The following is a 10,619-nucleotide window of genomic DNA, read 5'->3' on the forward strand; positions in this document are numbered from 1 at the left end:
TATATCGCGCAGGAGGATTTCTCAGGCCCTGGTGGGCCGATTTGCATAATTTTTTTTTGTTACACGCAGCTAGCACTTTGCTAGCTGCGTGTAACTTCCGTTCGCCGCCGCTCGCCGCCGATCCGCCGCCGCTTGCCGTGCCGCGCAGCCCCCCCCCCTACCCCTTGCGCAGCCTGGCCAATCAGTGCCAGGAAGCGCTGAGGGGTGGATCGGGACTCCCTCTGACGTCACGGTGACGTCATCCCGCCCCGTCGCCATGGCGACCGGGGAAGCCCAGCAGGAAATCCCGTTCTGAACGGGATTTCCTGCTTACTCTGATCGCCGAAGGCGATCGGAGTGGGTGGGGGGATGCCGCTGCGCTGCGGCTATCATGTAGCGAGCCCTGGGCTCGCTACATGATTTAAAAAATAAAAAAATTTAAAAAAATAGTGCTGCGCCACCTCCTGGGCGATATAATTGTATCGCCCAGAGGGTTAACAGTACAATATTTTCTTCAAATGCGATCAGATTTTTACAATCCAAATTGTACAGAAAACCACACAGTGCATAGAGAACATCAATGTGAAATGATTCTACGGGCGATTGGAATTCAGGATTTTGCCTATCGGAATGTTGGATTTCACGATCATATGGAAAGCTGGGGGCAGAAAGGATTCACATTGGACAGAACACGAAAAGGTGCTCTGAAATGGGCAGATTAACTGCGGGACAGATCTCTCGCCGATAGAATCTGATCGGAGATAGATGTTGGCTGCCCACACACCGCTGGCTGATTCCCAATCGACTTCAGCATGAAATCACTCAGGAATCGACCTCATGGCCCCACATCCGCCTCAAATGTTAATGTGCCTCCCCCCCTTCCTGCTGCCATGAGTGTTCAACCGCTCCTTCCTCAGCATTTGTGTCCTGTGTGACTGCCACGCACAGCACATGGCGCAAGTTTGACGTCACATGTGCACCAGTGCTGTACGTGGCAGCAACGTGGGACGGGGATATGAGAAAGAAGGAGCTGCTGGATTCACGGCGGTCAGACAGGTGAGAGATTTGAATGCACAGGCATGGGCGACACATCGTCCAGGGGTTCTGTTGCTTGTCCTGATATCGCACAGTTACCGCAGGGCACCCGATAAACCAACATGGGCTCGAGATTTTCCACTTTGCTCGATCGATACATTTGACTGATTGCAACCCAAAATCAGTTTAAACAGCATGCTCGTTGCGCCATTGATTTTCATCCGCGAAATATCGAGACAGATGGTCGATTGGCCACGAAATCGCTAGATGTACAGGGAGTATGGCCACATTAATAAAGTTAACCAACCAATGCCATACCTGCCAACTTTTCGAGATGAGAAAGAGGGACACTTAAGCCACGCCCCTGCCACACCCCTAGTCACGCATACTATAAAGATTTCCTTAGAAAAATATGTTGTTTTATAATTCAAACCATACTGGTCCTTTCTATCCCGGTTCATTTTCCTTCATATTATCATTTTAAAATTAGTAATATATCAATTTAAAGGATGGGAATAAAGTTTAAAGTCAAACGCATTTTTTAGAAGAATCATATATATATTTACATAGAAAGAGGGACAAATGAGGAAAGAGGGACTGTCCCTCCAAAAGAGGGACAGTTGGGAGCTATGCAATGCTGGAAATATCTGAAAGGACTGGACCTGAAGGAACAATAGCTGCTCTAATTAATCCCCCAAAGCACATTTAACCCAGATCTGGGGGTTAATCCAGATTTGATCATGGATGTCCTGAGGTTTCTGTCAGAGCAATTGCTATGGGGGTCGTGGTTGTTTGTATAGGCCATGGGGGGAGGGTGGTTAGATATTATTAGGATTATTTTTGTCTAAACCCCCCGAACATCTGTCCTGCCATCTCTACTGGTCCACCAGCCAGGCTATTGGGGGGAGGTTATATACTGTACATATTCATATAGACAGTATACACATTTACCATGTTACCTCACAGAGCTGGGACTTCCTGTAACGGATCTCCACACTGCACTGTGCGCAGACAGGTGTGTCAGGGCGCCCCCTGGTGGCTGAGAGCGGCGAAGCTGGGAGAGTACCTCAGACACATATAGAGGAAACATGGCTGCTGCAGTAGACCTGCGGGCAGTGCAGTGCACTGACATGCCAGATATTTTGCTTCCTGGTTTGTGCAGACTTCCGGGTAAGCCCAGAGGTAGTAATAACTCAAAGGGCTCTATTCATAAACTGTTACCGCAAGTTTTCCGCTCAAAACAGCGGACTTTCCCGACCATTTAGCAAAGTGGGCATTCATAAAAGCTGTTCCCGCTTGAAAATCTACAATCCCCCAGCAAAACGAGAAATTTCCACCTTCTGCAGTGTTTTTCTAGATTTATCTAGAAAAATGGGTACTTATCCGTTAGCCGGGCGCATGCGGCAGGTGGCGCTGTTGATGTTAATTCCAATCATAATTACTTCACGTCAACCTGTGAATGTAAACCGCCGGATGCGCCCGGCTTAAACAGATCAAGCCGCCGGCTTGCTTCGTGTCTCGCTCTTCTCCCCCTCTTGCCCTCTCTCCTATAGAACACTGGGGAGGGGACATGCGTGTCCCCCCAGAGTCGTTCGTCGCAATGCCGCGACGAACGACTCTGGGGGGACACGCATGTCCCCTCCCCAAGGCTCATACGAGAGAGGGCAAGAGGGGGAGGAGAGCGAGACACTCACGAAGCAAGCCGGCGGCTTGATCTGTTTAAGCCGGGCGCATCCGGGGGTTTACATTCACAGGTTGACATGAAGTAATTATGAATGGAATTAACATCAACAGCGCCACCTGCCGGATGCGCCCGGCTAACGGATAAGTACCGAAAAAGGTAACAAAATGGCCATTCATAAAGATTAGAGGAAGCGGTATGTGGACAGGAAATACCGCTTCCTCGAAGCCTGCGGATTACATACAAGTGAATGGGACAGACCTCCCAGAGAGAGCAGAGCACGGAGGGACTCTGCCGGCTGAAGTGTTTCCGCATGCCTTCCGACAGCTTACCGCCAGCCTTCAGCGGGAGATCTCCGCACTTGCATCGCAGCTGCCAACATTTTTATGAATGCCCACCCAGAAGTCTAAAATACCGCTGCGGTATTTTCCCTCCATGAGTTTTTACGGCACAAATTTTTTATGAATAGAGCCTAAAGTGAGTGTTCAGAAATATGGGGCGGAGTACTATATAGACAATACTGCATACATTTGCCAGGGCAAGCATTCAGTGGCGTAACTACAATTCTTTGGAACCCCCCAGCGAGGCTTTGATGGGGCCCCTTTTCACAAGTGTCATAAAATAAGTGTGGCTATTATGATATTCACACTCATAAGCCACAAAAACACCTGATCTGCAGTATAATCCCCTGTATCAGAGGAAGGGAAGGTTAGTAGTTGCCCCCTCCCCTCCCCCAAATTTAGGCCCCCTGCTCCACTCTAGTTATGCAGTGGCAAGCAAACTTGGGCCCCTTTCCCACAGGCAGCTGAACTTCATGCTTGCCAGATAGGGCCGGCACTTGACGGGATGGGTTTGACGCTACTCTGCCAAGGACTTTGCAGGGCCCCGGGGAGCAATAAAGTGTTCCTGAAGTGAAAAAGTGTCTCTAGGGGGCATTTACCTCAGAAAGGGGAAGCCAAGGGTGTCATCACTGGCCATTCCAGCCATGACACCCCTGAAAAAGAGCTAGTTGACATCTTGCGCAGGAGCACTAGCACCCACTCAACTTTCTTCTTCGGAAAAAGCCGGATTCGGTCCGCGTTACTGCGCAGTGGCAGGCACGATCCACCTGCGCAGTAGCACGGACCGGGCTCAGCTATTTCCACCGTAACCTGAACGGGGCAGTGCTAGTACGCAGGGAGGCCACGTTTCGGGGGTGCCAGCACTGGAACGGGCTGATGTAGGAGGACGGGGGCAGCCTCTTTAGGATCCGGAGGCTTCCCACTCCCAAGGCAAGTATCCTTTTTTGCTTTAAAATAGTCACAGGTTAAAGGGGTTCTCTTGGGGGGTTTAAAAAAATGGACACTTACCTGTGGCTTCTACCAGCCCCCTGAAGCTGTAATGTCCCACGCCGTCCTCCTCCAATCCTTGTTTCCCCGCCGCCGGTCCCGGTAATATATTTGTCTAACAAGACAAATAATGCGCGCTCCCGCAAGCGTCATCGGGAGCTTACTGTATAGGCGCAGTACGAAGTTTTCTTGTACTGCGCCTGCGCAGTAAGCTCCCGATGACGCACGCGGCCATGGCTGCGCAGCCACAGTGGGTCTTAGATGCCGATCAGACCGGGATCGGCGGCGGAGAACGGCGGATCGTTGGAGGACAGCGCGGGACAGTACAGCTTCAGGGGGCCAGTAGAAGCCCCAGGTAAGTGTCCATTTTTATTTTAAAAAACCCCCAACAGAACCTCTAAGTTTACGTTCTGTCGGTGGGGGAGGGGAGGTCTCCCAGGAAGGGGGCCCGGTTAATTTTGTTGAGGAGCTGGGGCCCCACTGTAGCTAAAACAGGCCCTGCAGATAGATCAGCCTCCTGGCAGCTGGCCACAAGCGTTTTTCATATGCAATATTATGCATTTGTAACACCAAGCGTATCATCGTTCACATGCTTTGGTGTTACTTGGTGGCAAAAAGAAATGGCCTCAAATCACTGAGCAGTTTAGACTAGTCCACAGATGTTTTTAAAGTATACTGATGGTTCGGTGTAATGTTTGATGCTAGGCATACATGGGTCAATGCGCCCTTATCAATCGAGCCGCTGATGGCTCAATTGATAATTTCCGACAGGTCCGATGACCCGCCGGATCGATTCCCGCTCGATCTCCGCAGGCGGACAATAGCGGGGAATCGAGCGGAAGATAAGGAAGCGCCCGCGGGGACAAGAGGGAATCGATCCGGATGGCGGCGGGGACACGCGGGGACGTGGCGGGAGTCGATCCGGCGGCTAATCGAGCCGCGGGATCAACTTGTGTATTACCAGCTTTAGACCTGGTCTAACATTCAGTAATTACACAATTCACAAAGGCAAACAAGGAGTAACCACGCCCACTTTTTCTGACAGAGATTAGACCAGCTGATTTCTGTAGTTAAAGTAATTATGTGAGGTATTTTAGATGTGAGGATGGAACCTTTTGAATTAATTATGAAGGAGGTTTAATTGTATGCAGAGGAGAGCTCATCAAAGGAGAAGGATGTCAGTCATAGCTACTTGTTTGTGAATTGCATCTTTTGATCATTTCCCCTGCTTTACCTACCTAATTACCAAATGGCTTAGACCAGGTCTAAAAACAGGTCTAAAACATTTGGTAATAGCGAATTCCCCATTGATGCAACTGACCAAACCATCAGTAGACTAAAAACCATCAGTAGACTAGTCTAAACTGCTTAGTGAATTGAGGCCTACTCTGTACAGCACTGCTGTAAAATCTTTTCTCCCTGATTTACATTTCGGAATTTCACAGGTGGCGATATCTTTACTGCTGTCAGGTGCATCTCTGCGGAATGTTTGATTACTGAGACTTCTGAAGCCAGTAGAAAATATACCGATTCTCCCAGAATGCGCTGAGAGGAAAATTCCGCATAGCGAAACAGCCATAAGCTAAACATCACTGGGAGGACGGGGCTATATACCAAAATACAGCAATATATAGCTATAGGAAGTGTTTCTGATGTTGAAACCAGGATAATTACCATAAAAGTGGGTATCCTGAATAATTTACTGCATTTTGCTATATGCCACTAGAGTGCCTCTTTAACAAAGGGGTTTGTGGTCACCATTAGACCATTAGACACTTCCTCCTCTGATGGTTAGCCATTTACCTCATAAAACACAAACGCTACTGTTGCTGACGCAAACTAGGCCATAGGCCGTGTAAACCACCTCACAGAATAACATGGCTACTGTTCTCTCCATTAAGGTATTTAGGTAAATTCCAGTATCGCTATTACTTTTTTATATACAACCTATATCGTCTCTGGTGCTATAAAGTTGAATTGTAAACCCCACAGAGGGGGGGACCTGACCACAGCTGAGGTAAACTTGACGTTTAGATTAAAACAGAGCTATCTAAAGCAAACCTGGACTGAAAATTAAAAGTCAAAATGAACATACACACGTCATACTTGCCTCTGGTGTAGTCTACTCATCAATCGAATCCTGGCTAGGGTCAGTACCTATCCAGTAAGGAGTCCACGGCAAGACTCCCTAACACTGCAGGGTGGCCTCTTGAGTGCATCCCATTGGCTGCAGCTCTTAAACGCTTTGAGTCCGACTGGAGAAAAGCGCTATACAAATTTTTCGGAATCTCTCCTCTCCCGCGTCCTGTTTGTCCATTGTGATTAATGGAATCCTCCCTCCTCCATTTAGAAAATGGCCATTATCCCATAACAGCTTCCTGGTCAGAACACTGTTAAACTGTAATATCGCCCACTTGAGCCATAGGAAAACATGAACATTACCTTGCACGTCAGTTTTCCTTTCAGTTATAACTGACAACTACTGATATATAACTGACAGCAACTGATAAGTTTCAGTTTTGACAGAATCTGGTCAGAACTGGACGGAATCGTTGTAAGAAGAAAATGGTGAGCTTCTGAGAGCAACTGACGGCGAGGTAAGTATGTAATATTCATTTGCAGGTACATCATGTGTTTATTTTAAATAATTTTACTCAGTTCAGGTTCACTTTAACCACACATCTTTATTCATCAGTATCTCCACTTCACTGTGAGGTGTTATTTACCAGGGAGGACAGTTTGTCCGGTTATTTAGCAGTATTGTTTTTCCAGAATTCAGCTGAGCGGAATGGAAGGAACCCCACAGAGAGAATCTAATTTGCTGCCTGACAGCTGCGCAGGTAAGTGACCACTCTTTACTTTACTTAAAGAACAACTGTTAGCCATAATATGCCCCCGTAAAAAAAATACACATGTACGTAGATAAATACTTTCTCTACTTACATAACCGATGTATTGCACTGTCCACCTATTAGATTTCATAAATTTTTTAATTGTCTTAATGAAATATCCCCCTCCTGGCAGTGGCCATCTTGGTTCCTAGGGTAGATTCTTCATCCCCCCCCCCTCCTCCCCGCACTTATTCTGAGCACAGCGGGGAGGATAAATGGACCAGGCACCGACTCACCTAATAATGGATCCAAGCGCTGCTGTTCTCATCTATTCTCTGCACTACCGCCGGCGGCAGTGCAGAGAGTATAGAGGGGAACTGCATCGCCTGGAACCATTGTTAGGTGAGTCTGTGTGCGCTACCTTTATCCTTCCCCATTGATCAGTGCGGGGAAGAGGGGGAATGTAGTGGCGGCACATGCAGCAGGTGGGCAGAGACCGAGATGACATACTACTGGAGGAGGGGGGCAGAGGATAGAGACAGGAGATAGCCTCTGGCCCCCCACCCTGCGCTCTAACCTGCTAGATCCACCGCAGTGAAGGGGAGGACAAGGCGGCCAATCACAGCGAGGTGAGTGACAGAGGCTTCAGCCAATCAGGCTGATTCAGCTTGCCTATCACTTCTCTTCTGCGGCCGTGCGCACCCTCTTAAAGCCTGGGGGCATGAGGAGGAAAAACCTCTTTTTTTTTTTTTTTTTTTTTCCAATGAGGAGGAAAAACCTATCAGGAAAAAAGTAAGATTGATTTTAAATGTTTGAATTGCCTTGTTAGCACCCTTCTTTTGTTGTGTAACACCCTGCAATAGAAACTTTATTTTGCATTTAATGCCTAACAGTTACTCTTTAAAGTATACCCGAGGTGACATGTGACATGATGAGATGGACATGGCTATGTACAGTGCCTAGCACACATATAACTAGGCTGTGTTCCTTTTTTTTGTTTTATTTCTCTGCCCGAATGAGTTACATATGAGGTATGGAAGTGGCTGACTGAGTCCTGACTCAGACAGGAAGTAACTACAGTGTGACCCTCACTGATAAGAAATTCCAACTATAAAACACTTTCCTAGCAGAAAATGGCTTCTGAGAGCAGGAAAGAGATACAAATGGTCAATAGTACATAGATTTTAGCTCTTGCATACTTCAATGAACGTGTCATTGAGCAAAAACAATAAAACAGTTAAAAAACTTAAAAAGTAAATTTAAACATAAAATAAAACAGTGGCATATCTTAAAGAGTCATTTTTAAGAGAAGGAAGATAGAAACAATCGTTTATTTCATTAGTTCTTTTTGGCCTCAGGTGTCCTTTAAGCAAGCACTAAAATAATATGTTGCCCTTTACATTAAGATTAGTAAGAGGTTATGATGAATGTGAGACAATCATCAGACTTAAAATCATATGGGCTCTTGCGCTGGCTGATAGCGGTACATTTACAGCCTGTCAGTCGGTCCTGTTTCTCTGCCAGGCGCTGTCCAGCAAGGGCGGTGAGGTATCCTTCTATATCATGCAGCTATGTCTGAGTGGGTGGCTACGGACCGCTAGATGCGACTTGAAGTGTTTTCTTTTATCAGTCAGTGACCACACTACTTGTCAAACACTTACATGGCTCCTGATGAGGGACTGTGTGACGAAACTGGTTGGATGGAGCTTCAGACAGAGCTGGTACAACGCCGCTTACACGTGGATCTGGCAGATTTTGATATGCGCATTTTGATTATAATTGGAGGAGGAACGGGAAAGACCCGGTTGATGCTATGCTATTACTGCTGTACTAGAGATAGACAGCATTAACATTTGGTGAGTGCAATCTCTGTAAGGGTGCTGATGCAACGGCACGGTTTTACCACATGGGGGTATGCAGTGTACGTTATTGGGAGAAGTGAAACATGCATCCACATTGCTGGTATGCTGAAGACAGTTAAACGCTGAAAGCTGGTCTGTAATTAGGTCATCCACGAAAGGGGAGCACAGGACGCTATTAGATTTGTGATTCTTTACAGGACTTCACTATATGTTTTTTTTTTGAGTATTGGACAGAGTATAGCTACGTCTTCACTGACCGACGGGTCCAGCGACGTCCTCTTGACGACGGTCATTAAGAGACACATCTTCCTGCTTGCGACATTACACGATGGACTCGAATGGGAAATCAAGCGATCGCGGTACTTTGCGCAGAGTCTTCGGGTATCTAAAAGATCCGTTCAGCTGTGATGGGCATTATCATTGCACGACGTTAAGCGACGCTTGCGTGATCGTGCGTTTGTTCCCACGTTGCAAGATCACAGAAACGACCACTCTTAGCTCAAAATCCCCAGTCATCGGGAAAATCGTAATGTGGAAGCACAGCTTAAGAAGTTGCACACAAGACTGACAAGATCAAAGGAACTGCATAAAATTGGATTGTATTTATAGACTTACAGTATATAAGCTGCTGCACGCTGTACAGAATAGACTATTAAACGTTTACATACATGTGCGGTCAAACGCTCCCGTTCCATTGCATTACACAGAAACCGGCACACGGTCTTAACGTGCCGGCTTACCATCAACATTAACCATTTCAGCCCGCAGGTATTTTTCACCTTATGAATCAGAGCAATTTTCATCTCCCATTCATTCGCTAATAACTTTATCACTAATTATCACAATTAATTGATCTTGTTTTTTCCATAACTAATTAGGCTTTCTTTGGGTGGTACATTTTACTAAGAATTATTTTTTTCTAAATGCATTTTCACAGGAATATTAAGAAAAAAATTGAAAAAAAATCAATATTTCTCAGTTTTCGGCCATTATAGCGTTAAAATAAACATGCTACCATAATTAAAACCTATGTATTTTATTTGCCCATTTGTCTCGGTTATTACACCATTTCAATTTTGTCCCTATCACAATGTATGGCGCCAATATTTTATTTGGAAATAAAGATACATTTTTTCAGTTTTGCATCCATCACCTATTTACAAGCTTATAATAAAAAAAAAAAATGTTCGTAATATACCTTCTTCACTTGCATATTTAAAAAGTTCAGACCCTTAGGTAACTATTTCTGGTTGTTTTTTAATTTTTTTTTAATTGTAATTTTGTTTTTCCCCATTAAAAAATTTGGGGGGTAATTTTTGGTGTGGCAAATAAACAGTTCATTTTAAATGTAATAAAATGTGTTTAATGTATTGAAAAATGTATGTAGATGTAGTTTTACTATTTGGCCACAAGATGGGCACATTGAGTACTTTTTTTTTTTTTTTCTGGTGCTTCTCGCTTCCAGGAAGCGAGAAGAGGACTGGAAACGGTTTTTTTTTCAGAAAGACCGCGGCCGTCGGTTTTACTGTGGGGGGACATGGATCCATGAACGGGAAACATGTTCCCGTTAATTGATCGCTGGGCTACCGGGGGCGTCACGGAGGAGCACGCCCGTGATCGCCCGCGGGAGCGCGCATCATCAATGCAGCAGCCACCTGGACGTGAGGATCACGTCCGGGTGGCATAAATGGTTAAAGAGTCCTAAAAATGGTCAATTTGTAGATTTTCTGCGTGCATTCCTGATATCACCTTTCTTATTTGTTTGAAAGCAGTAAAAATGTTTCTGTACCGTGTTAGCCAAACAATATATGTAGGTAGAAAAAACAAAGTCTTGTAAAAGTAATACCTTTTAAAGGCTAACTGATAACGTTAAATAACGCAAGCTTTCTGGGATCTAGTCCCC

The 10,619-nt window shown here is 45.8% G+C and overlaps 1 protein-coding gene across 4 annotated transcripts in view; it reads right to left on the reverse strand.

Annotated features, from left to right (window-relative positions):
- Nucleotides 1-10,619, reverse strand: part of SEMA4A (semaphorin 4A) — a 171,631-nt gene that overhangs the window by 115,806 nt on the left and 45,206 nt on the right. For 2 of the 4 annotated variants that reach the window (XM_068252291.1, XM_068252287.1), the window contains exon 1: nt 1,974-2,066. The exons of the other annotated variants lie outside the window; for them this stretch is intronic. The gene's annotated coding sequence lies outside the window, so the exon portion shown is untranslated. Of the gene's footprint in view, nt 1-1,973; nt 2,067-10,619 lie in introns of those variants that run through there. 4 annotated transcript variants of the gene reach the window in all.

Source organism: Hyperolius riggenbachi, chromosome 9, assembly GCF_040937935.1.
Source record: "Hyperolius riggenbachi isolate aHypRig1 chromosome 9, aHypRig1.pri, whole genome shotgun sequence".
NCBI classification, from domain to species: Eukaryota; Metazoa; Chordata; class Amphibia; order Anura; family Hyperoliidae; genus Hyperolius; species Hyperolius riggenbachi.